The following is a 27,884-nucleotide window of genomic DNA, read 5'->3' on the forward strand; positions in this document are numbered from 1 at the left end:
GAAGACCCACCTCTTCCAACAAGCCTACAACCTGCAGTAACCACCGCTGCATGACCAGCTCTACCCTCACCTACTGTATCCTCACCCATCCCTTGTAGATTGTGAGCCCTCGCGGGCAGGGTCCTCGTTCATCCTGTACCCGTCGCCGTCACATTTTGTTCAAGATTATTATAATTGTTTGTGCTATGTATATCCCTTTTCACATGTAAAGTGCCATGGAATAAATGGCGCTATAATAATAATAATTATAATAATACCCTTTCTATGTTTTTTATAAACCTGAAGTTTATTTTTTAGTGTTTTTTTGTCATTTTCTGAGTGTCTTTTTGACATTTTTGACCACTGGCATTTTTGGGGGGGGTGATTTATCCAGTTTTTTGTGTTCTTTTTTTGGACTTTTTTTTATTTCCATTCAACAAGTAAGAAACTGCTATTGGTTTTGGAAGTAAAAACACTGATAAAATGGTCAAAAAGACATCTGGGCGTCTTTGAAACCTTTCCATTTACTTATATTGTAAGTATGGAGCGTTTTCAGTGTGAGAGATCTCTGAAGAATGGTCGGGTCACTTCTTTTAACCTCTTGGTGTCTTTGGAAACCTGAAATGGTTAAAAGCCAGAACATACGCACAGCAAATCTTTTTTATATAGAAATTAATAGGTTCATTCATTTGAGTGTTTTTTAGGTGCTTTTTCTGGCAGGTTTCAGAGCAGACCCTTTCCGAACCTGCCTGAAAAAATTTAAGTGTGAACATACCCTAATAAATCAATAAGCCTCACCCCCTGGAATTATCTCAAAATTTACTATCAGGACATTTTAAAAAGTTGGTTTTCTAAACCAAACAGCAGCTTAACATCTTTGAATCTTTGAATTAAAAAACATTTTTTTTAGTACAACATACATGTCAGAAAAGCTAAAATAATCTCTTTAAAGGGAACGTGTCATCAGAAAATGACCTTTTGTTTAAATCAGGTTTTTGTCTTACATGTATTTTTTTTTACATTTTGGCAATGTTTTTTTTGATTTACATCACAATTTTTTCTAAGAAATAAAATTATTAATCTTGCAACTTTCAAATTGGCCGCTGGGGCTTTTTAGATTCTAACTGTGCTTTCAGGAAGAGTTTACAGCAGTGTCCTTATCAGAGGCAGAATTACAATTACAGGTTACACCTCTATACACAGCTAATAAGACAGGATCCACCAATCATAATAGGCGATGTCATAACTCACCTCCTCCTCCCTTCACTATAAGCTTTGCAAACGCTCATTATGACGCGCCCCCTGGGCCGTGGGGTACTCTGTGCCGGGCCGGTCTTTATAGTTTATAGTTTTTATATACAGTTTGTGACGCCACCTGTGGTATGCGGCTATATGGAGCCGCCTCTGCGGAGCAGATCCTCTGGAGCTGGTGTGAATGCAGCAGAGCTGGTTTAGCTCTCCACAGGTAGAGCTTAGCTCCAGAGCAGTGTAGATGTTGCTGTTATGGTGTAGTGCAGAGGATGGCGCAGATAATGATCACAGAGACAGTAAGGTGCAGTCCTCAGGGTTTTCTCACAGTTTCTTAGACTTCCAGTTACCAGTACTAGAGTAACTTCCCACGTCGTTCTGTGCTCACTCAGGGAGGGGTACTCCCAGGTCTCTCTGGAGTACATAACGAGACCCGCTTCTGTGTATTCCCTCTGGTCGTCTCCCTGCACCTCACACCTTGCCGGGCGACGCCTCCTCCTGAGCAGAGCTCCTCCAGAGCTCCTGCTCCTCTCACTGTCTGACTGGAACTCCCAAGATGGCTTCTCTCTTTATACTATTCCTAACAAGTGCTCCCCTGATTTACTTCCTCCACCCACACCCACTACATGGTTCACCCTACTTTGGTTCCCCCCACTCCAGCCAGGGACAGGGCTCAGCAGGGAAGTGACGCATCTTGCCCCTCCTGCTGGTCTGGAGTAGTGTAGTGTTGGATGCAGGTGTTAGGGTCCTGAGCTGTACTCCTTCCTTACCTGAGAGTGAGATACCACACCTCTGGGTGAGATTCAGTACCTCTGTGGCGACTGAACCCGCAGGGGAGCCACATACCCCCCTGGTAAAACACAGCACGTCCGCGGGCTGGAACAGAGTAAAACACGGTTTTAGACACGCAAATTTTTGAATGCATTCATATAGAAGATAATAAACAAAGCTTTTCTTCCCTTTATGGAAGGCACACTTCTTAAACGTTACAGGTTACCATATAAAACTTTTTAAAGAACACATTTTTCTTCTTCACACATATAAAATATTTTTCAAGCAGATAAAACACTTCTCATATCAAACATTTTCAATCAAATACAGTGAAATTTACTGCCGAATGTCCGTTTCACTGGTAAGGTGCACTTTGAGCAACTTGAGGGACCCGTCCGAAAACCCTCAACGTAGGCCCTGAGCGTGGCTGCAGGGCATAGATGATCCAGGTGTTGGACCACGTCTTCGGCCACACCAAACGAGTTTTTGTTCTGAGGTCAGTCTTGTTATATAAAACCAATAAGGGGCACTTTAAGAAGTGCAACTATTTACAGTAAAGTTTCTCGGTTATTCACCGTCCATAACCTTAATGTCTCTATACCCTTACCGGGTACACTTATAGAATTTTAAAGGCACACAAAAACAAATCAACTTTTTCAAACTTGCTGCAGTGTTGTACCCTTCCAGGTAACTATATACAGTCTTTTCAAACAAACAGTTCAACAGTGGGGCTCCCTCCGGGGGAACTCCTGGTTTCTGCAGGCTGACCCAGCCGGGTCATCAGCCTCGTACTGCGGGGGCATGTCCCTCCTCTCCTTCACCACTCTGTATACCTGGAGGGCAACCCCCCCGCGCTCTCCCTTGTGTCGGGTAAAGGTGACATGGTCACCGGGGTAGAGGTCTCGGCCGGGATGCCCCTGTTGGAGATGGGGCTCGACGTCCCGCCAATTGACAAAGACGTCCAGATCCGTCTGCGGCTCTCTGACGAAGCCCCACCCGGCGTCCAGGTCGAACTTCACCACTATCCCCTCCAGATGGGGACTGGGTGTGGTCGATCTTGCCTTGCGGGCCTGGGTTTTGGCCGCCATGTTCCGGGCCTCCATCTGCTCCCATCGCACCTGCCGGTCGTGCCGCTCCTTCTCTAACTGCAGGAGATCCCGTCTGCAGTACTCCTCCCTCCTGAGGGCCTGGGTCTGGGTCTCCCACGGGAACCCCATGAGGTCCCCCTCCCGGTTGTCCCACCGAAACTCCTCTCCTCCTTGGCAGGTAACCGGGGGTGCAGGTGTGGGCGCTAGAGGGAGTCCCTGCTGGTCCTCAAATTTGGCAGACCAGTCATAGCCGGGGCTTCCGTACACCCACTCGGGTGCGGGGGCAGGTGGCTCTGGTAGGGGGGCCTAGGAGCAGGTCGGCGGAGCAGGCGCCCGGGATCGGAGGCTCTGTCAGGGGGCCCAGGAGCAGGTCAGCACTCGCAGCGCCCGGGACAGGGAGACTCCTCTTACCTGCTCCCGCGGCCGCGCCTGTTCCGTTCTCTGCCTCCTGGCTCTGTTCAGGATCCTCCGGGGCTGGGGCGCTGCTGGTGAAACGCAGCGCTGGCTGCTGCCGGGTCACAATCTTCCCCAGAAGCTCCTCCTTCCAGCTGGCAATGGCATCCTGCTGGGCCCTCTCCATCCTCCGGCCTAGCTCCTGGATTTCGGCATGGAGGAACTCCAGGGATAATTTCGCCATTGCCTCCTCCAGGGTTAGAGGCATTTCTGATTGCTGCAGGCCATGGACGGGAGCTTGCACCGGACTCTCCTCCATGTTGCCTGCTGGGTGCCGTCTGTCTAGACTGCTGGAGACTCCGCCCTGTCTCCTAGGTTTCTTCTCTCCTCTCCTCTTTTGGGGGAGGTTCCATGGCTGCTTGCTGTCGGACACACCTTGGGGCGGCCCCCCCAGCTTGATGGACACATCCATATACATGGTCACTGCTGCTCGGGGCGGGCCTCGCTTTTGGCACCATTCTGGAACCTGGCCCACGATGGGAGGTGGTTTCTTGTTGTCTTTTGTCTCGCACATAATGGCGCCCGTTCTTCTGGGGCGGGCGCCACATTGAGTATAGAACACAGTCTCTAGGCGCACAATACCCGGTGATAACGGGTGGGTTCATATTCTGTTCGTGATGCCAAAGATGACGCGCCCCCTGGGCCGTGGGGTACTCGGTGCCGGGCCGGTCGTTGCTAGGGGAGATGTCACAGTGGCGGTGACCCGGTCCATGACCCAGAGCGGTCAATTAAAAGGGGAATATTTACTGGGGATTTATAGTTTTTATATACAGTTCGTAACGCCACCTGTGGTATGCAGCTAAAGGGAGCCGCCGCTGCGGAGCAGGTCCTCTGGAGCTGGTGTGAATGCAGCAGAGTTGGTTTAGCTCTCCACAGGTAGAGCTTAGCTCCAGGGCAGTGTAGATATTGCTGTTATGGTGTAGTGCAGAGGATGGCGCAGATAATGATCACAGAGACAGTAAGGTGCAGTCCTCAGGGTTTACTCACGGTTTCTTAGACTTCCAGTTACCAGTACTAGAGTAACTTCCCACGGCGTCCTGTGCTTACTCAGGGAGGGGTTCAGCAAACTCCCAGGTCTCTTCGGAGTACGTAACAGGACCCCCTTCTGTGTATTCCATCTGGTCGTCTCCCTGCACCTCACACCTAGTGTCCCAATCCAGTGACAGTGGACCTTGCCGGGCGACGTCTTCTCTGTCCCCTGGGTCCTCTATGGCCTCCTTCTTGGTGAGACAGATGTGGCTTGTGGCTGCAGTACCTGAAATACTGCAGCCTCCGGCTTCCTAGTTGAGGCTTAAAGAACTCTGCTAGTTTAGGGACCGGTCCCCTCTGTGCGACCTGACCCCTCCACCTCTTGGTAGTGACTCGCCCCCTGGGCCTAGTGTGGACGTGTGTGGGATACCCGGAGCCGGGTCTCTGGGGGTTGTAGAATCCGTGGCGGTGACCCGGTCCCGTGGCTCAGGGTGGTCAGGCCGATGGCGGTATTTTGTGGGGGTTTTAGGTTAATTGTCCGACTACGCCACCCGTGGATTGCGGTCAGCGCGGACCGCCGCTGCAAGGCAGACCGCTGGGGCTGATGGTGTGTGCAGCTGAGGTAGTGTGACTCCCCACGGGAAGAGTGGAGCCCCAGGGCAGTGTAGTTGATGGTGAGGGTGATAGTGCACGGGAGTCCCAGCACTAGTAGTGCTGGTGCGGCGATGAAGCAGGAACGACTCAGAGTCTTTGCAGTGCAGTTCAGGGTCTTTACTGGTGATATTAAGGCTGACCCTCCCGGGAGTACTGGCTAACATAAGGGGCCTGGTCAGTCTGCGAGCAAACAGGAGTTCCCCTGGCCAGGTGGAGTTGTAGGCCTCCCCGTCTATCTGCACTCTTTCTGGCTACCTTGCTGTAAGCGGGTAGAAGTAGCCCACGTCCCTGAGTATACCGTGTGGTGCTCACCCGTATGGCTGGTGACTTGGGGCCTTCTGTTAGCCTCCGCTCCTGGATGGCGGTGCTGGTCCCTTCCTTGTGACTGAGCCTCTGGGCTTCTATGGCCAGAGGACCTGGAATCCCTTGCCTGCTGGTTTCTGCTGCTGGGTGAATATCAGTCCCCACAGCCTCGGACTCCTGTGTCCGGTTCCTAGATTCTTCTGCCAGGGCGAGCTCTGCTCAGCTCCAGCCCCTGGTCTTCAGCTACTGCTCCTACAGAGCTCCTGCTGTAACTCTCCCTATGTCTGGAACTGTCTCCAGGCTCTGACTCAACTCACTAATCCCGCCCCAGACCCAGTTTATAAGGGCAGATTCCTCCCCTCCCAGGTCTGGGCAGGAAGTGTTGCATGCTTAGGGTTCCTGACCAGAGAAACCTCCCACTTGCTCTCAGACGTAATATTTCTATTACTGTGGCAACAAGACCCCTGGGGTGCCACAGTAGATTCGGGCGTACGGGTGGCCTCCAGCACTACCCGTACCCCTGGGGTCCCTTCCACATTCCTGGAGCCTTTCTCCTGCTCTTCTCTCTCTCCAGTCTTGGGCCTCTCTGGCTAGGCCCTCCTCTTGAGCAGAGCTCCTACAGAGATTCTGCTCCTCTCACTGTCTGACTGGAACTCCCAAGATGGCTTCTCTCTTTATACTATTCCTAACAAGTGCTCCCCTGATTTACTTCCTCCACCCACACCCACTACATGGTTCCCCCTACTTTGGTTCCCCCCACTCCAGCCAGGGACAGGGCTCAGCAGGGAAGCGACACATCTTGCCCCTCCTGCTGGTCTGGAGTAGTGTAGTGTTGGATGCAGGTGTTATGGTCCCGGGCAGTACTCCTTCCTTACCTCAGCGTGAGATACCATACCTCTGGGTGAGATGTAGTACCTCTCTGGCGACTGAACCCGCAGGGGCGCCACAATTACATGCGTCAATGTAATAGGGTGAAGTCTGTTCAATGTGGCTAATGTACGTGTGCATTTCCTGAAAGAATAGGTCATTAGATTCTAAAAAAAAGTCCTGGTGGCCAGTGTGAGAAGAGCAATATTTCTCATTTTTAATTAAGATTTTGATATGGAAAAAAAAATGTAATACAAAAATATGATTTATAAAATATGGTCATTTTCTGATTACACATTCCCTTTAAGTATTATTTAAATAAAATTTGGCTCCCTCTAATTGCGTTATCTTCATTTGTAGCATAAAACCCTACTTCAATTCTACAATTACTTTATCATCCTACTCGTCTCCGGAAATACATTACGCTGGACTAGACTTTCCAATAAGTTGGTTAGCCAAAGTGAATTGTGAGTCTCTCTCAGGAAATCAAAACCAAAGTCATTTTGCCCAAAGCAAGCAACAACCTAATTGGTAAAGAAGCAGGAACCATATCTAGACTGAAGATGTAATGGTCCCTAAAATACCATTGCTATTTGTGTTACTGCCCATTTTACAAAAAAAAAAAAATAATAATGGCATTTTCTTGAATATTTACTCTATTGTTGTATACAGATATTTTATGATGCCTACAGATCACATCATTAGGTATATGGTTTGCCAGTGAAGGTTATGTTCACCCAAGTCATGGTATATTAGTCCTCAGAAAAGCCACCCGGATGAGGCCAAAATATCATTAATGTGATTGTCTGGTTTGGAAAAATACTTTTCAAACACCCTATTGGGAAACTGGGGGTTAATAGAGAGCGTTCCATGTCCAGGACCATCATCTATTGGGGAAGTATGGCTGCAGAGAATGTCTTTTGCTCTGGAGGACTTGGCACAGCAAAGTGAAATTATTGATTTTAATATGCACCATGTAATACTTCATTTCCCCTGTAGGGGCACTGCAGGATAATTGAACACTTACTACCAGATTCCCTAATAGATCAGAGCCGATCATTTGAGATCATAGCAAAAGGACAACCTGTGATCAGCTTATGTTCAGAGGACCCTTCTGACAAAAAGAGATTGCACAATTCCTTTAGGATTTCCACTTTTTGCTTAATACTACTAAAAATATATATAACTTATTTTTCGGACTATAAGACGCACCTAGGTTTTAGAGGAGGAAAATAGAAAAAAAATGTAATCAAAAAATGTGGTCATGATGCCCTGTTAAGGGGGAGGGGGTCTGCTCCTGACACTGTTATAGGGGTAATGTCTCCCAATTCTGTTAATATCCCCCATCCTAGTATATATGGCCCCCTCATCCTGTTATACATGGCCCTCATCCCCATCTTGATATGCATGGCACCCCTCATCCCCATCCTGGTATGCATGGCCCCCCAATCCCCCATCCTGGTATGCATGGCCCCCCTCATCCCGGTATGCATGGGCCCCCTCATCCCTCTTCCTGGTATGTATGGCACCCTTCATCCCTCTTCCTGTTATTTATTGCACCCTTCATCCCTCTTCCTGTTATGTATGGCCACCCTTCATCCTTCTTCCTGTTATGCATGCCCCCCCTCATCCCTCTTCCTGGTATGTATGGTCCCCCTTCATCCCTCTTCCTGTTATGTATGGCTCCCTTCATCCTGGTATGTATGGCACCCTTCATCCCTCATCCTGATATGTATGGCACCCTTCAGCCCTCTTCCTGGTATGTATGGCATCCTTCATACCTCTTCCTGGTATGCATGGCCCCCCACATCCCACTTCCTGGTATGCATGGCCCCCCAAATCCCTCATACTGGTATGTTTGGCACCCCTCATCCCTCTTCTTGATATTCATGGCCCCCCCACATCCCTCATCCGGGTATGTATGGCACCCCTCATCCCTCTTCCTAGTATGCATGGCCCCCCACATCCCTCATCCTGGTATGTATGGCACCCTTCATCCCTCTTCCTGGTATGCATGGCACCCCTCATCCCTCTTCCTAGCATGCATGGCACCCCTCATCCCTCTTCCTGGTATGCATGGCACCCCTCATCCCTCTTCCTGGTATGCATGGCACCCCTCCATCCTGGTATGCTTGGCACCCTCTGATCCCTATAACGCTGCACACAAAAAATAAACAATTATACTCACCTCCTCTCTGCTCCAGCGCTGCGTCCAGCTCTGCTGCCGACACTGATCTCACTGTGTGAGCCGCAGAGGGTCTGTCGGAATAGTCACTGCTCCCCACGCCGAGACTGTGTGCATAGGGAGCAGAGACCATTCACTCTCCTTAATAGCGCACACACTGTACCCGCAGCACAACTCCTGCTTAGGCTCTGTGGTCTCATGTGCCTGCTATTAAAGAGCCATGGGAGTGGATTGTAGTGAATATTCATGGTCTTTAATAGTTGGCACACATGACCGACGAGCGCAGCAGGAGCCGCGCTGCGGGTATGGTGTGCGCGCTATTAAGAAAAATGAATATTCACCGCTCTCCACGCCCATTAGTGTTATTTGATCACCATGACATAAGACAAGACAAGGTAGATGCCACAGTTACAACATGGATTCTTTCCTCTCTGATCATTGTGGCTAATGTGTGTGTAGATTTCCTGAAACAACAGGAAGTCAGAATCTAAAAAAAGCCCTAGTTAGTGGCCAGTTGGAAAATTGTTAAGATTTATATTTTTGATTTTTAATACTAATTGTGATATGGAGGAAAAAAAATATGTTGCCGAAAATTAAATAAAAAAAAACATTTATCAAATAAACCCGATTAAAACAATAGGTCGTTTTCTGATGACAGCTTCCCTTTAAAGACCAAAACATAGTGTTTAGTCTCTGAAATAATCAGCACGGTTAAACACTATACGTATGTGTATAGACGACGATATTTTCTGTTATCTTATTGTGCTCAACAAGTAAATAATAAAGGTTTGATTCATGGCCTAAGAAACCGGATACTTGGTAAGAGCACTAAGCAGCGGCAGCAGAATGTCTGCACATTTACGAGACTCAGGAGACTCCAATAGTGTATGTAAATGTCAAATCTTCAAGTGTTTTACGGCTTGTTATTGTTTAATCTGAAACCAAGGATGTATTGTAATCTGTTTTTTTTTATATCCTTGACTCCACGTACTAGAGAACCACCTAAGTTGTAAGCCTTAAATACTGAGCCCAAGCTGTAGACGTAAGCCATTGACATTCACCATTTCCATAGAGTTATTTGCATATGTAATTTACATAAAGGATGGTTAGATCTTGACAGAAATACCGTAGACAACTTATTACCGGCCTCAGAGTTGGACTATGGAATGGGAATTGGTAAAAAGTACAACTTCCCCCTCCCGATCCCCACTAGTTAGAGACCTCCATCAAACCCATCTGGTGGCTTTCGCAGGGTGATATTTTTGGCACTGTACATTGCTATTATTTGGAAAGTATATTACATTACCATTTAGGCAGTGAATGGCATTTTTATGTTTGCACAGGTTGGCACTAATAGAATGAGTATGGCATCTCTAGATGAGCTTGCTCCAGATTATGAGAAATGATAAAACCCTACAAATGTTTCTATTAGCCCCCATTTATTATGATAACCTGAGTAAAATGTTGTATGGGCTTGGGGACACAATCTCATTTATTATCATGCCACCACTTTGAGACCCATCAACCATTATGCCCTCCATACACTATAGATCAGTGGTCCCCAACCTGTCAAACCTTGAGGGCCACATTCAGCTCTGAGAGAGGGTCGCAAGTCACATTCAGCTCACGCCTCCCTTACAGTAGTGGCAACCAAAGACCCCATTATGGGTAAAATGATAACAAAAGCTTTTCCACAGAAATCACCCCATAGTATACGAAGATCCAGGGGTTTCCACAATACCTCCATTCAGTATTCTCCCACCAAGCGTTCCCAACACACTGTCGCATCCAGCTTCAAGCACCTCCCCTGACAGGTAGTATCATCCTATCTCCAGCTTACCATACTTAAATTATCTCTAAACCCCTAAGACCAGTAGACAAGTATGTGCATCCAAATCTGCTCTTCTATGCAGGGCTACACACAAAATTCACCATTTTGAGATGTGCTCTTCATACCTGTTTGATAGACCTAAAGCTAATGTACCAAGCTGGCAGACAGCCACGAACCACAATTCATGGGACTCCCGAGCTATAGGTTGGGAACCCCTGCTATAGATGGTTTGGTCGATCGTTCAGCCGGCACCTATCTCATCTGCCTCTCTTATGAGAGAGCTGCTGTCAGACATCTCTGTCGACAGCTTATCTCCAGTCAACAAGAGGATCGACAATATGAAATCAGATACTTAAAGAGGTTGGCCACTACGTTTTTATTCATGGCCTCTCCTTAGGATAGGCCATCAACATGCGATCATTGGTGGTTCATTGAGTGGTACCCCTGCCAATCAGCTGTTACCCATACCAGCAGTGGTTGGAAGTTCTCGAATGCTATAGAAAGGACTGAGTTGTTGTGTTCCAGTAGCATTCGAGAACTGCTGGCGCCAGTAACAGCTGAACCCCCACCGATCAGATATTGATGGTCTATCTTCAGGAAAATGTAGTGTCCAACCTCTTTAAGTCCCTACGACATTTATATGCTGGGTGTGCCCAATCAGATTGTTGGCCAAACCACTCGATATTGACTGGTTTGGGCTACATTAGTCTGATATGTATTGGAGCCTTTAGCTTTTACCTAAACTAAATAAAAAGTCAAGGTCTGGTGAACCAAAAAATTGGTGAATCGAGTTGCATACATTTACTTATCTTTAGTGACAATACCAAGAGGCTAAATATTGGTCAAGTTATTTGAAACAATTGCTTCCAATGTGAGTGGTAGGAAGTTGATGGGTGGCATGAACCATGGAGGTGTACCTTGAAGCTCCTTGGCCACAAGAATCTGTACCAAGTCACCCACCGGCCATGTGCCATTATAATACTGGTGTCTTTTTAGTTGACAAAGGGGCATTTTGGCTTCACTTTCAGAGCCTGGGTTGATCTGCTAACTCTGCAAGTGCAGCTGCTGCCTCCATGGTTTCTGTGTAGTATATCCACCATGGACAGTCAGTGCGTGATTGCAGGAGGCCGCTTGTCAATGACAATTTATTGGGTTGGAAAAATGAACATATTGACATGAGGGCAGTGATTCGGTACTAAGCTTATTGTTAATTGATGTCCCATAAAATTCACATGTTGTTAATTAATTCCCAGTTGATTATTATTCCCCAAGGAAAACTAGATCCTAAATAGTTACGAGGCTCATAAGACACCAGTCTGAGGGACAGTGTACATATTTCTTGTGTAGTAGACTGCCTTTTGGATTTAAATATTTTCATTTTGATAGATCACAGAAACATATAAAAAATGTTATTGTTGGACTGAAGCCATCATCAATCATGGCAGTGAAATCTAGGTGTAAAAGTGGTTTTGCAGAATTTTAATATTTATGACCTATGTAGAGGATAGGTCAACGGTGTCATAGCGGTTGTGGTCCAACTCACGTCACCACCGTAACATTATAAGCTGGCCATCATTATAACCATGGATAGGAAAATAATAATGGTCATTGATAGCCAGAATTATGGTAAAGCCATGAGCAACACAGGACTTTTTTATGGCCTCCACCATTTAGACATGTCCACCAACCCATCTTCACCATGTGCAGACCTTTATAAACGTCCTACCTGGTGGCTTTACGTGAACGTTTCTCATACAATGCTATTGTTTGCAAAGTGTATTACGTTGCCATTTAGGTATTGTATGGCACTGTTATGTGTTCACTGTATGGCTCTATTATGTACAGTACAGACCAAAAGTTTGGACACACCTTCTCATTTAAAGATTTTTCTGTATTTTCATGACTATGAAAATTGTACATTCACACTGAAGACATCAAAACTATGAATTAACACATGTGGAATTATATGCTTAACAAAAAAGTGTGAAACAACTGAAAATATGTCTTATATTCTAGGTTCTTCAAAGTAGCCACCTTTTGCTTTGATGACTGCTTTGCACACTCTTGGCATTCTCTTGATGAGCTTCAAGAGGTAGTCACCGGAAATGGTTTTCGCTTCACAGGTGTGTCCTGTCAGGTTTAATAAGTGGGATTTCTTGCCTTATAAATGGGGTTGGGACCATCAGTTGTGTTGTGCAGAAGTCAGGTGGATACACAGCTGATAGTCCTACTGAGTAGACTGTTAGAATTTGTATTATGGCAAGAAAAAAGCAGCTAAGTAAAGAAACATGAGTGGCCATCATTACTTTAAGAAATGAAGGTCAGTCAGTCCGAAAACTTGGGAAAACTTTGAAAGTGTCCCCAAGTGCAATTGCAAAAACCATCAAGCACTACAAAGAAACTGGCTCACATGAGGACTGCCCCAGGAAAGGAAGACCAAGAGTCACCTCTGCTTCTGAGGATAAGTTTATCCGAGTCACCAGCCTTAGAAATCGCAGGTTAACAGCAGCTCAGATTAGAGACCAGGTGTAGCGCCGGCGTCCCTGCCCTCTGCTAGGCAGGGACGCTGTTCCCCTCACCTCTCTGCTCCGTGCCCGGCGTCCTCCTCCCGCTCTGCTGGCAGCGCGCACTCCTTCCCGACCACTGTGCTTAGGGCGCGCGCTCTCCCTCCCTCTTAAAGGGGCCGCGCGCGCCGTCCTAAGGAGTCCCCGGCCAATGGCCGGAGGACTTCACCATTATATAAGGCACCTCCTCCAAAATGGAGGTGCCCGAGCAATGTTGTTGCACTGTTCACTACTCTGCTTCAGCCCTCAGGTCCCGTTGCCAGTTACCTGCCAGATACCTGCCAGATTCCTGCCAGCTTGCTGTCTTATTCCTGCCTGATATTCTGCTACCTGCCTGCTAGCCTGAGGTCCGACGGTCTGCCTTACTACTCCTGTCAGTCTGTCTAAGGACCAGCTTGCCCGCTCACCTGGGAGCGCACATCAACTACCTGCCTGCTTGCCTTGAGCGTATTTATCCATTATCCGCTGCTGAGACCCGGTCGATGTCCGAATATATTGAGGAGAATATGACCAGGGGATTCATCCGGAAATCTACCTCCCCGGCGGGAGCAGGCTTCTTTTTCGTCAAAAAGAAGGACGGCTCTCTCCGTCCCTGTATAGACTATAGAGGCCTTAACCAGATCACGGTGAAGAATAAGTACCCCCTTCCGCTCATTCCGGAGTTATTTGATCGTCTGAGGGGGGCTAGAATCTTCACCAAACTGGACCTCCGTGGGGCGTACAACCTGGTTCGTATCCGTCAGGGGGATGAATGGAAGACGGCATTCAACACCCGGGACGGCCACTATGAATATCTGGTAATGCCCTTTGGTCTCTGTAATGCTCCTGCCGTCTTTCAAGAGTTGGTCAATGACATCTTCCGGGACCTTCTCTACTCCTGCGTAGTGGTGTACCTGGACGACATCTTGGTCTTCTCTCCGGATCTCCAGACTCACCGGAGGGACGTTCGTCAGGTCCTGCTCAGGCTCAGGCAGAATCACCTCTTCGCTAAATACGAGAAGTGCCTCTTTGAGCAGACCTCGCTTCCGTTTTTGGGCTACATTATTTCTCAGACCGGCCTACGAATGGATCCTGAGAAACTGTCTGCCATCGAGAAATGGCCTCGACCGGAGGGGTTGAAGGCCATTCAGCGGTTCCTGGGCTTCGCCAACTACTACCGCCTCTTCATACCGCACTTCTCTTCCCGGACTGCCCCAATTTCCGCGCTCACCCGTAAGGGTACTAATCCCAAAGAGTGGCCGCCCGAAGCAGAGGAGGCCTTTCTTTCCTTAAAACAGGCCTTCTCTTCCGCCCCGGTGCTGCATCGCCCGGACGGCAACAAGCAGTTCTTCCTGGAAGTTGACGCCTCCTCCTCTGGAGCCGGAGCGGTACTTACTCAAAAATCATCTTCCGGGAGGATGGTAACTTGCGGCTTCTTCTCTAAACTCTTCTCCTCCTCAGAGCGCAATTATTCCATAGGAGACCGAGAGTTATTGGCCATCAAACTGGCATTGGAGGAGTGGCGTTAACTGCTCGAGGGGGCTCTTCACCCGGTAATAATTTACACTGACCACAAGAACTTGGCTTACCTCCAGCATGCCCAGAGACTTAACCCGCGCCAAGCCCGGTGGTCCTTGTTTTTTGCTCGCTTTGATTTTGTTCTTCATTTTCGCCCGGCTGACAAAAACGTCAAGGCGGACGCCTTGTCTCGATCCTTTCTGGTGTCTGATCTCGAGGAAGATCCGAAACACATCATCGATCCCGCCAGAGTAATGCAGGTGGCTCCCGTGAGTCTAAATCGTCTCCCTCCCGGAAAGACGTTCGTATCAGTACCTGATCGGGAGAAGATCCTTCACTGGGGTCACTCGTCTAAACTGGCTGGCCACGCCGGTCAGAAAAAGACCCTCCAGCTTATTACCCGGCACTACTGGTGGCCTACCCTGCACAAGGACGTAATAGACTTTGTTTCTGCCTGTGTGTCCTGCGCCCGCAACAAGGTTCCGAGACATCTGCCAGCCGGTCGCCTCCTTCCGCTTTCTGTACCTGCTGCCCCCTGGCAGCATATAGCAATGGACTTTATAACTGACCTCCCAGTCTCTGCCGGTTGTACGGTCATTTGGGTGGTCGCTGACCGCTTCTCCAAGATGGCTCATTTCGTTCCCCTGCCAGGCCTCCCGTCTGCACCCGAGCTAGCGAAAGACTTTATTCGTCACATCTTTCGTCTTCATGGCCTGCCCCTTCACATCGTGTCGGATCGTGGGGTACAGTTCACCTCACGCTTCTGGAGAGCCACTTGTAAACTGCTAGACGTCACCCTGGACTTCTCTTCCGCTTACCACCCACAGTCCAATGGTCAAGTGGAGCGGATCAATCAGAACCTGACCAGTTACCTCCGGCACTTCGTTAATGGCCATCATTCAGACTGGGTGGATCTCCTACCATGGGCCGAGTTCTCTTATAACAATCACGAGAGCGAATCCTCCTCCAAATCCCCGTTTTTTGTAGTCTTCGGTCAGCATCCTCGGATTCCTTTTCCTGTCTCCACCTCTGTGGACAACCCGGCTGCGGAATCTCTCGTTAGCAAATTTTCCTCCATTTGGGAGAGTACCCGATCCGCACTCCTTCAGTCGTCCGAACGGATGAAAAGACACGCTGACAAAAAACGCCTGGATCCTCCACAATTTCGTCCTGGAGATAAAGTCTGGCTCTCATCTAAATATGTCCGACTCAAGATACCTTCTTACAAGTTAGGGCCTCGGTTCATCGGTCCTCTGGAGGTCATCAGTCAGATCAACCCGGTGGCCTATAAATTGAAACTCCCGGCCAACTTGCGGATCCCTAACTCCTTCCATGTATCTCTCCTCAAACCTGTGGTACTTAACTCTTTTTCCAAGTCTACAGGTACGCCTCCTGCTCCGGTTTCTGCTGAGGACGAGTTTGAGGTAGAGAACATTCTTGCCACCAAAAGGGTAAGAGGAAAGATCTTTTTTCTAGTAGATTGGAAGGGGTTTGGTCCTGAGGAGAGAACGTGGGAGCCCCGGGAGAACATCCATGCCCCGCTCATCCTTGCTAAATTTCTGTCTGGCCTAAAAAAGGGGGGGCCTAAAGGGGGGGGTACTGTAGCGCCGGCGTCCCTGCCCCCTGCTAGGCAGGGACGCTGTTCCCCTCACCTCTCTGCTCCGTGCCCGGCGTCCTCCTCCCGCTCTGCTGGCAGCGCGCGCTCCTTCCCGGCCACTGTGCTTAGGGCGCGTGCGCGCGCTCTCCCTCCCTCTTAAAGGGGCCGCGCGCGCCGTCCTAAGGAGTCCCCGGCCAATGGCTGGAGGACTTCACCATATATAAGGCACCTCCTCCAAAATGGAGGTGCCCGAGCAATGTTGTTGCACTGTTCACTACTCTGCTTCAGCCCTCAGGTCCCGTTGCCAGTTACCTGCCAGATACCTGCCAGATTCCTGCCAGCTTGCTGTCTTATTCCTGCCTGATATTCTGCTACCTGCCTGCTAGCCTGAGGTCCGACGGTCTGCCTTACTACTCCTGTCAGTCTGTCTAAGGACCAGCTTGCCCGCTCACCTGGGAGCGCACATCAACTACCTGCCTGCTTGCCTGAGGTCCGACGGTCTGCCTTCCAACTCTTGTCAGTCTGTCTATGGACCAGCTTGCCCGCTCACCTGGGAGCGCACATCTGCTACCTGCCTGCTAGCCTACCTGAAGGCTCTGCCGTCACGTGCTGTGACCACCTGCCTGTCCAGTGAATCCTGCCCGCTCACCTGGGAGCGCTCATCTGCTGCCTGTCTGCTAGCCTACCTGGAGGCTCTGCCGTCACGTGCTGTGACCACCCGCCTGTCCAGAGACTTCTGCCCGCTCACCTGGGAGCGCTCATCTGCCGCCTGTCTGTTGGTCTTCCTGGAGGCTCCGCCGTCACATGCTGTGACCACCCGTTTATCCAGAGACTCTCGCCTGCTCACCTGGGAGCTCACGTCTACCATCAGCCGCCACAGGTCGTACCAACCCTTTACCCAGAGACTGCCCCGGTCACTTGCCGTGACCATCTGCCCGTTCACCCAGAGACTGCCCCGGTCACTTGCCGTGACCATCTGCCCGTTCACCCAGAGACTGCCCCGGTCACTTGCCGTGACCATCTGCCCGTTCATCCAGAGACTGCCCCGGTCACTTGCCGTGACCTCCTGCCCGTTCTTCTAGAGACTGTCTCGGTCACCTGCTGTGACTGCCTGCCTGGTCGCCACCCGCTCCCTTACAAGGACCGCCCCCTTGTATAGTAGCTCAGAGGTTCCGCCTCCCAGACCCGTTACACCAGGTCAATGCCACACAGAGTTCTAGCAGCAGACACATCTCTTCAACAACTGTTAAGAGGAGACTTTGTGCTGCAGGCCTTCATAGTAAAATAGCTGCTAGGAAACCACTGCTAAGGACAGGCAACAAGCAGAAGAGACTTGTTTGGGCTAAAGAGCATAAGGAATGGACATTAGACGAGTGGAAATCTGTGCTTTGGTCTGATGAGTCCAAATTTGAGATCTTTGGTTCCAACCACCGTGTCTTTGTGCAACGCAGAAAAGGTGAACGGATGGACTCTACATGCCTGGTTCCCACCGTGATCAAATCAAAGAAAACAAGCGATCAAAGAGACCCAAAGGTAAATTGGTAAGTATAAAAATTAACTTTTATTAAATATTTCATAAGATAAAAGATATCAGACAAAAAGTGGTGCAAAGTACATACAATGTAAAAAATCCATCATACTGGAGGACTAGCTAGGTTCATAGTGTAAAAGTATAGCACTGTGGCCCATAAAGTTATCATCACAATCTCAAATGGTCACAGGTAAAGTCTCAAGAGAAGCTATATTGTGAGTATAATGTATTACCTAATGAATTTACCTCCAGCTTCAACCACCAAGACAAAGAGATGGAGAAAGAATGTATACAATATATATATATATATATACCTGGACTCAGAATAGGGACCATATGAAACTTGACATGTGAACCACGCGTCCACCCCAACGCGCGTTTCGGCGCTGCCTTCTTCAGGGGGCATATATCCCCTCCGGCGGTGTGAAGCATGGAGGAGGTGTGATGGTGTGAGGGTGCTTTGCTGGTGACACTGTTGGGGATTTATTCAAAATTGAAGGCATAGTGAACCAGCATGGCTACCACAGCATCTTGCAGCGGCATGCTATTCCATCCGGTTTGCATTTAGTTGGACCATCATTTATTTTTCAACAGGACAGTGACCCCAAACACACCTCCAGGCCGTGTAAGGGCTATTTGACCAAGAAGGAGAGTGATGGGGTGCTACGCCATATGACCTGGCCTCCACAGTCACCAGACCTGAACCCAATTGAGATGGTTTGGGGTGAGCTGGACCGCAGAGTGAAGGCAAAAGGGCCAACAAGTGCTAAGCATCTCTGGGAACTCCTTCAAGATTGTTGGAAGACCATTTCCGGTGACTACCTCTTGAATCTCATCAAGAGAATTCCAAGAGTGTGCAAAGCAGTCATCAAAGCAAAAGGTGGCTACTTTGAAGAACCTAAAATATAAGACATATTTTCAGTTGTTTCACACTTTTTTGTTAAGTATATAATTCCACATGTGTTAATTCATAGTTTTGATGCCTTCAGTGTGAATGTACAATTTTCATAGTCATGAAAATACAGAAAAATCTTTAAATGAGAAGGTGTGTCCAAACTTTTGGTCTGTACTGTAGGTGCATTATTTATGGGCGAAATGGTACTTTCTAGGGGCCGCCACCATTTAGAAATATCCATAAACCAGCTCCTCCCAGCTTCCTACCTGGTAACTTGATGTGAACATTTTTCATATAATTATTATAATATAATGTGCTATGCTCTTCTGTATGGCAATACCATTTAGGTGCTTTATGATGGTATAATTTATTCGGTGTATAGTGCAGCTATTTGGCACCACATAGTGGTAGGCACATTATGGCAGTAATATTTAAAGGGAATCTGTCAGCAGGTTTTTACTATGGAAACTGAGAGCAACATGATATAGGGGCTAAGACCCTGATTCCAGTGATATTATTATTCTGCATGTTGTCATTTTGATAGAGTCACTGTTTTCTCTGCTGGAGATCTAGCAGCGCTCAGAATGCTGAGCCCTATATAACGCCGCCCACACCACTTATTGGCTGTGTACACTATATATTTCCAGAAAGCTGCCAATCAGTGATGGGGGCGGGGTTACACAGAGCAGTTGACTAGGAGGCACAAGGCAACTAGTCCTGCAGTAATAATCTACTGCTGATAAAACACTGATTTTATTGACACATAAACACACAACCCAGTAAGTGACACATCGCTGGAATCAGGGTCTCAGCCCCTACACCATGCTGCTCTCAGATTACATAGCAAAAACCTGGTGACAGATTCCCTTTAATGATTATTATGTTAGTATAATTATCCAAAATATGGAATGTTTTTTACACATTCAACAAAAATTGTCCCTTTCTTGGCCCCATGTCTGGTGGTAGAGATGTTCTTAATCCATGAAGGTCTCCATAAAAGATCAGGTGATAGGTTGTGCTTTTAGCACATGATACAGCACTGGAAATAAGTGCATAGTAATACCCCAAGTAACATCACTAAGTAAGCCTCCTGGAGAATTTAGTTCCCTATTGACTTTGCAAAAACTTTGGTTTTTTTTAAAATAAAAGATTAATATGCAAATAAGTAAATGGCATTCACCAACTCCAATTTGGGGGAAAAATAATACAAGGGTTTAAAGTTCTCTGTATGATGGATATGCTCTACGCCACTGTGTATGAAGCCTTAATTAGGCATCCCTGACAGCCCTGTGGAAAAGTAGGTCAGCCTGTTCCTTGATGAGCCACCGGAAGCGACTCTTCTACTGTTGTGACGTCTACATAGGTGGCTCGGTGACAGGTAGAAGAAGCACCTACTTAACCCTTAACTGCAAGTGCGATTGTCTGGCATTAACTCGGAGAAGTTAGTAATAAATGCTGTATATGTACGAATGTCAAGGAGAGGCTTTACATTAACCTCCAGCTATTTCTATGAGTACCAGGCTAAAGGCCCAATTAGACAAGCTGATTTTGGTCCATTAACAAGTTCTATATCAACTATATACAAGTCTGTCGGAGCTTGTTTACTAGCCCATTCCATTCACTTGAGATGCCAAAAACCTATAACAATTGTTAAAGGGTTATTTTACCCATCTTCAAAGATGGATATTGTTGGATAGAGCTTATAAAAACAAGCACTTTTGCAATTTACCACATGTTAAAATGTGCATTTGTTCTTGAGATATTAACACTTTTCTTTTGTTTACTGTTGTCTAACAGTGGTGGCCGGTCTCCAAGGCAACCAGCTGTAAACAAAAGGAAAATATCAATATCTCAAGAACGGATGACAATTTTAATAAGCAATAAATTGCAAAATTATTTGTATTTACAAGCACTATCCGACAACACCCATTTATGAAAATGAGGAAAAACCCTTTAATTAGATTTTTCTGTCCCCCTTCAGCATCATGTTGTCAGCAGCACATCCCCCCTTTAAAAGCTGCCAGGAAATACTGGGCTTCAGTCATCTATAAGCAGAACTGACATATGTGAAGATAAACTGAACTGGTCTCTACAGCATACTTGTCTGCTGAAATCGTTATGGGGGTACAGTGGGTGTTTTATGGGAACAGTTTAGGTTTCGCTGCTAGAGGGTGCTGTTGTGTTCATTTGGGGCAATAATTTCAGTGCTCAATGTCTATTGTATGTTTGGAAATAAGGGAACTGGGCATCAATTTTTGACAAAGAAGATCTGTCTGAAAAATTTGCCGTGGTGCTCATCTCTTCCTAATGCCAAGGCTGGCTTACCTTGAGTACAGTGGTCTCCAAAGAGCTAAATCTGGTGGAGCCCAAAAATGAAGTTTAAAGATCTATGTCAAGTAGTGGCTCAAAAAAGGCAGGTAAGAAGGTTCAGGAAATAAACAAAATAAGTAAAAAAAAATAACGAAATGTTCAATTTTGCAGCTCAGCCCCATTAAAGTGAATAGAGAAGAACGATAATACATGCAGCCTATAGGGGGTCAATGTTACTGTAAAAAAGCAGCCCTTTTTTTTCTAATGTCAGACATACCCTTAGAAGCAAAAATCCCCAATTAATTGCCATTCCCCTTACCCTTAAAAGGCAGGTTTTTACCTATCCACAAGATAGGTGTTAACTCTCTGGGGTTTGACGACTGAGATTTACATCAATCCTGAGAATGGGATTCTGAAATGTCTAATAGAACAGAGCAACGACCAAGTGTGTGCGCCACCGCTCCATGTTTTGGGCCTGTGAGAGATGCAGGAGTGCATGCTCGGCTACTGCTCCATGTTTTGTCTCTGGGCCTGTGAGAGATGCAGGAGTGCATGCTCGGCTACTGCTCCATGTTTTGTCTCTGGGCCTGTGAGAGATGCAGGAGTGCATGGTCGCCTACCTCTCCATTCTAACAGGGCTTTTCAGCGCCCCATTTTCAGAATCGACGGAGATACCTTTGGCCAGACCTATCCTGTCGTTAGAACAACTTTCTTATTTTTCTGATTTTATTTTTAACACGTTTTTGTTTTCCTCTTTATGATGATAGAGGTTACTAATATCCAAATCGTCGAAGTATATCTTCAAATGTTTTTTTCTTTTGCGTAGCCATATGTTCCCCTCCCTCCTTCCAAATAAAGTAGTGTAGTAAATCCCCCTGCGATGCACTTTAGCTGTCGGCTGCTTCAGCTGACAGTTATCTATCCCGACTTCCCCATACACAGAAGCACTCCTGTGTTTTCTATGAAAGAGCCACTGGCAGAAATCTCTGGCAGCAGCTTATTTCTCGAGAGCAAATGGATCGGCAGTACGAAATCAAACACACCAGATCCTTATCTCCCCAAAAAATCATCTGTCAGAGGAGAGTTGGGAACCTGTATTAGACTGTCAGCCGAACCTGTCAGCCAAGAAAAAAAAACACAGCAATTTTGCAGCATGGCACTAGGGACATTTAGCTATCTCTCCTGACTCCAACATACACTGGAACGCTCACTCTGCCGAGAGCTCCTGTGTTCTCTATGAGTGAGCTGCTGCCAGGCATCTCTGGCGGTGGCTTGTCTATAGAAAACAAAAGGATCGGCAGTAGTGTTGAGCCACCCCCGTAGTGTTCGGGTTTGGTTCGGTTCATCGAACACCGGGATGTTCGTGGAACTGTTCGTCGAACACCTTAGAACACTGTCGAACACCATCGAACACCGTTAAAACCAATGGCAGGCAAACAAAAACACATAGAAAACACCTTCAAAGGTGTCCAAAAGCTGACAAACTGCTCAGAAGACACTCTCTTTAAAAAAGCCAGCCGGCAATTCAGCATCGGTACCCGACAATTTTGAACAGAAAGAATAGAGCATCACACATAGATTAGATAGATAGAAACATGTCAGTCACATATATAAGAAGTACAGTGATAGTGTTGATTACTGTACTTGTCATTTAGTGTTAAAGGATTTATTTAAAAAAATAATATTGTTTTCATGCACCGTCTCTTTAAAAAAGCCGGCCGGCAATTCAGCAACGGTACCCGACAATTTAGAATAGAAAGAATAGAGCATCACACATAGATTAGATACATAGAAACATGTCAGTGACATATATAATAAGTACAGTGATAGTGTTGATTACTGTACTTGTCATTTAGTGTTAAAATAAAGGATTTATTTAAAAAAAAATTGGCGTGGGGTTCCCCGTAATTTTAGTCTCTAGCGGAGGTTAAGTAGATGGCTGGGGCAGATGTTTGAAGCCTGGGAAGGGGGTAATACGCATGGAGCTTCCCAGGCTACTAATATCAGCCCCCAGCTGAATACTTAGCCTTTACTAGCTATTAAAATGGGGGACCCCAAAAAAAAATGACGTGGGGTCCCCCCTATTTTAATAGCTAGCAAAGGCTAGGCAGACAGCTGGGGGCTGATATTAATAGCCCAGGAAGGGTGCCATGAATATTGGCCCCCTCCCAGGCTAGAAACGTCAGCCGTCAGCCGCCCCAGAAATGGCGCATCCATAGGATGCGCCAATTCTGGCACTTAGCCTCGTTCTTCCCACTGCCCTGTAGCGGTGGCAGTGGGGTAATAGGGCTGGGGTTGATGTCAGCTTATAATGCCAGCTGACATCAAGCCCAGGTTAGTAATGGAGAGGTGTCTATAAGACACCCCCATTACTAACCCCATAGTCAAAGTTTAAAAAAACACAAACACCCAGAATAAAGTCCTTTAACCCTTTCGCAACCTTGGGTTTTGTCGTTTTTGCTTTTTCGTTTTTTGCTCCCCTTGTTCCCAGAGCCATAGCGTTTTTATTTTTTGGTCAATATGGCCGTGTGAGGGCTTTTTGCGGGACGAGTTGTACTTTTCAACGGCATTACTAGTTTTACCATATCGTGTACGGGAAAACGGGAAAAAAATTCCAAGTGCGGTAAAATTGCAAAAAAAGTGCAATACCACAGTTGTTTTTTATTTATTTTTTTTACCACGTTCACTGAATGCTAAAACTGAATTGCCATTCTTATTCTCCAGGTCATTACGAGTTCGTAGACACCAAAAATGTATAGTTTCTTTTATATTTAAGTGGTGAAAAAAATTTCCAAAATTTGGTAAAAAAAAAAAAAATAGTGCCATTTTCCGAGACCTGTAGCATCTCCATTTTTCGTGATCTGGGGCTGGGTGAGGGCTTATTTTTTGCGCGCCGGGCTGACATTTTTATTGATAACATTTTGGGGTAGATCCGATGTTTTGCTCGCCCGTTATTGCATTTTATTGCAATTTTGCGGCGACCAAAAAACTTAATTCTGGCGTTTAGAATTTTTTTCTCGTTACACTGTTTACCGATCGGATTAATTCTTTTTTTATATTGATAGATGGGGCGATTCTGAACGCGGTGATACCAAATATGTCTATGTAGGTTTTTTTTTATATATTTTATTTTGAATGGGGTGAAAGGGGGGTGATTTAAACTTTTATATATTTTTTTTTTTTTTATATTTTTAAAAACTTTTTTTTTCACTTACTGCATGCTTCAATAGTCTCCATAGGAGACTAGAAGCAGCAACTATCGGATCACCTCTGCTACATACAGGGGATCAGCAGATCCCCTGCATGCAGCAGAAATGGTCCTGTGCTATGAGCGCCGACCACTAGGTGGCGCTCATAGCGACCAAATCATGACAACCATCGGTGACCCGCGATCACGTGACGGGGTCGCCGATGGGCGGGGCTTATGACGCGCAACCCGGAAGCGCGCATTAAATGCCGCTGTCGGAGATTGACAGCGGCATTTAACATGTTAACAGTCGCGGGTGGATCACGATTCCACCCGCGGCTGTTGCGGGCACATGTCAGCTGTAAGAATCAGCTGACATGTGCTCGGTTCAGTGAGGGCTCAGCGCAGCAGCCCTCACTGAACAGGGGGTACGCAAATGTGCGTACTAAGACGTCATGGGTTGTAAAGGGGTTAATTGAAATAAACACATAATTCTTTAATGTTCTAAATTAAACCATACTTACCATCACGCCCATTCCAGCTGAAACCAACGATCTCCTGCAATAAAAGTAAAAGAATATACCAACCTCATCCTTACCTTTCCATTGTTCGCAGGACGGCTCCAGCTCTGCTACATTCACATGACAGGCTGGATCGCAGCCGAAAGCTGCCATCCAGCTTGCCATGCTGCAGACACTGAGAAGCGCAGGCTTGCTTGCGCTCCTCACTGTCTCGCTGTGACGGCGTCCAGATGAGCCGAGTTCATGTCCAATGAACTCAGCTCACCTCATGCACATCACTGACAGCGTGGGAGAATTCTCCTGCGCTCACCGCATGCGCAGGAGAATTCTCACACTCACCGCAAGCGCAGGAGAATTTTCCCACACTGTCAGTGACGTGCATGAGGTGAGCTGAGTTCATTGGACATGAACTCGGCTCATCTGGATGCCATCATAGCGAGACACTGAGGAGCTTCACTGAGGAGCTTCTCAGTGTCTGCGGCATGGCAAGCTGGATGGCAGCGTTCTGCTGCGATCCAGCCTGTCATGTGAATGTAGCAGACCTGGAGCCGTCCTGGGAACAATGGAAAGGTAAGGATGATGTTGCTTTATTATTTTACTTTTATTGCAGGAGATCGTTGGCTTCAGCTGGAATGGGCGTGACGGTAAGTATGGTTTAATTTAGAACATTAAAGAATTGTGTGTTTATTTCAATTAAAGGACTTTATTCTGGGTGTTTGTGTTTTTTTTTAACTTTGACTATGGGGTTAGTAATGGGGGTGTCTTATAGATGCCTCTCCATTACTAACCTGGGCTTGATGTCAGCTGGCATTATAAGCTGACATCAACCCCAGCCCTATTACCCCACTGCCACCGCTACAGGGCAGTGGGAAGAGCAAGACTAAGTGCCAGAATTGGCGCATCCTATGGATGCGCCATTTCTGGGGCGGCTGACTGCTGGTGTTTCTAGCCTGGGAGGGGGCCATTATTCATGGCACCCTTCCTGGGCTATTAATATCAGCCCCCAGCTGTCTGCCTAGCCTTTGCTAGCTATTAAAATAGGGGGGACCCCACGTCATTTTTTTTGAGTCCCCCATTTTAATAGCTAGTAAAGGCTAGGTATTCAGCTGGGGGCTGATATTAGTAGCCTGCGAAGCTCCGTGGGTATTACCCCCTTCCCAGGCTTCAAACGTCTGCCCCAGCCATCTGCTTCACCTCCGCTAGAGACTAAAATTATGGGGAACCCCACGCCAATTTTTTTTTTTTAATAAATCCTTTATTTTAACACTAAATGACAAGTACAGTGATCAACACTATCACTGTACTTCATATATATGTGACTGACATGTTTCTATCTATCTAATCTATGTGTGATGCTCTATTCTTTCTGTTCTAAATTGTCGGGTACAGGTGTATGCCGCTGCTGAATTGCCGGCTTTTCATGTTTCACTGTGAGCACTGTTCCCATCGATTTGGGCAATCACTGTAATGCCACAACCACCATGGCTGTGACATTACAGTGAGTGGCAGACAATCCCTGCATGATGTGAAAAAATCCTGTTATGCTTTTGGTGCACGAACAGTTATCGAACATAACCTCGAACAGCCGAATGTTTTGCAAATCGCTCGCATTCGTCGAACGACTCGAACACCGCCCAAAACAGCTCGAATTTGAGATTGGCGAACAGTTCTAGTCGAACACCGCTCATCTCTAATCGGCAGTCCGAAATCAAACATACCAGATCCTTATCTCCTGCCCAAAATCCTTTGTTTTGGGAAATTCGGGAGCCCCTACAAACATTAGACTATTGGCCGAACCTGTCGATATTAGCCCCCTCCAAAAGCACGTTAACTTTGCAGTACGGCTCTAGGGGTATCTAGGGATACATTAAAATGTAAGTCTTTCATAAGTAGATATCTCAAAGCAGAGGAAACGTCTCGTAGGAGACTACAGGATGTACAGATTTGAAAAAAAAATTGAAATTGATCTTGAACCTTTTGTTCTTAGTCCTCAACACAGTGCTGAGAAGAGAAGTCATTTCATGATGTGCCTCTGGCGATGCAGCGACCTCAAGGACAAGTGTAGTGACATCATACAGCAATATAGCCATGACTGCTAATAAACACGTAAAAGGATTAGCTCTAGTAATTACCATGAGGAATTTATTGCATTTTACTTCCAGGTTTTATAGATTTTTATTTTTTTTTTCAATTTAAATAACAAATTCCAAATAAAGTAAATGAGAATAAGTGATTAGAATAAGAAAATCAACCTGATAAAAATAATCTGTGTTTTACATTAAATGTGGACTGTGAAATCAAGTAAGGAAAGAAACCGATGTAAGGTGTCGTGAGTGAGCTGCTGCTCCATTACGTCCTGGCACTTTACAAATAAAATAAAAATAAAGTGTGCCCAAGTCCATAATACATTGTATTGCACTCACTTGCATGCCGGAGGCCTTCGCTGTCTCCATGTCCTCAGTTCCAGGACCAGCTGCACACACATCAGGAAACACCTGGTTCATTTTAATAAACAGTTCAAGTACATCAGTCTTTAACACGCAGTATCAGGCAGAGAACCCTCCGGTTCTTATTCCATCAACACCGTACATTTCAAGCATTTTCTTATGTTCAGCTCTGATTATCCCTACTTTAACAGGTCCTTTTCGCCTTAGGGATTCCCAGTCCAGCACCGCAGTATTCCCAAGATCTGCTACATTTCCCTCACGCGGTTCCCCTTCGGCTTCCTCTGTATGGAAGGGATTAAGACACTCTCATCAGTGCCTCTTTCGGGCCGTAGGCCCTGAACGTTGCAGGAATGTCTGCAAGAAATTCGGTACGGCCTCATACAGCTAGAACAATATGTACTTCATGTGCTTCCAGCCCACTGCCACTTGAACTTGGCCTTGCCTCTCATGAACACTTTCACTAACTGACTAAACCAGGAAGTAGCTCCATTTTCTACTTACCCTAGGCTCCTCCCAATTGTGGGCTACTGCCAAAATATTAACTGTACTCTGCCATACTGTACCTACAGTAACTGTCTATCTCTATCCTAAGCACTAAACTACATCTTATACTCTCCCTATACCTGAGCTGAGTGTACCAAGTGTACACACAGTACCAACACAGCAGCATCAGTACTTATCACACTTAGAATTAGTTACAACTTACTCTACACATCTTACATGTCATCATAAAATGCAAAAAAATGCATGTCAATATTCACTCTACATAATTTGCTGCCTTCAGGGGCAGGTACATGACAGTCTCTGTCACACCCTTATGCCACCATAGAATGTCTCAGTTGGGCATTGCATTGCTATGATATTTTCCCTGAAAACAAATGTTTTCAGTTAGATTACCTTCATATGGTAGAAGAGTGCTAGGGCTCATCTGATGAGGTAGATTCAATAAGCTGCAGGTCAGGGTGAACACATGGTCCAAAGGTGATG

The 27,884-nt window shown here is 46.7% G+C and overlaps 1 protein-coding gene and 1 long non-coding RNA gene across 3 annotated transcripts in view; one reads left to right on the plus strand and one right to left on the minus strand.

Moving 5' to 3' along the window:
* SGCD (sarcoglycan delta) overlaps nt 1–27,884 on the plus strand; it is a 1,005,043-nt gene that overhangs the window by 317,929 nt on the left and 659,230 nt on the right. The gene's annotated exons all lie outside the window — the stretch shown is intronic.
* Nucleotides 1,997–27,880, minus strand: LOC141164161 (uncharacterized). The gene is made up of 3 exons (XR_012250856.1): nt 27,795–27,880; nt 26,874–26,945; nt 1,997–2,103 (listed from the first exon to the last, which is right to left on the minus strand). It is a non-coding gene; the product is annotated as an uncharacterized lncRNA (long non-coding RNA).

Source organism: Phyllobates terribilis, unplaced genomic scaffold (assembly GCF_046119375.1).
Source record: "Phyllobates terribilis strain yellow unplaced genomic scaffold, ASM4611937v1 Scaffold_10__3_contigs__length_209671492, whole genome shotgun sequence".
Taxonomy (NCBI): Eukaryota; Metazoa; Chordata; class Amphibia; order Anura; family Dendrobatidae; genus Phyllobates; species Phyllobates terribilis.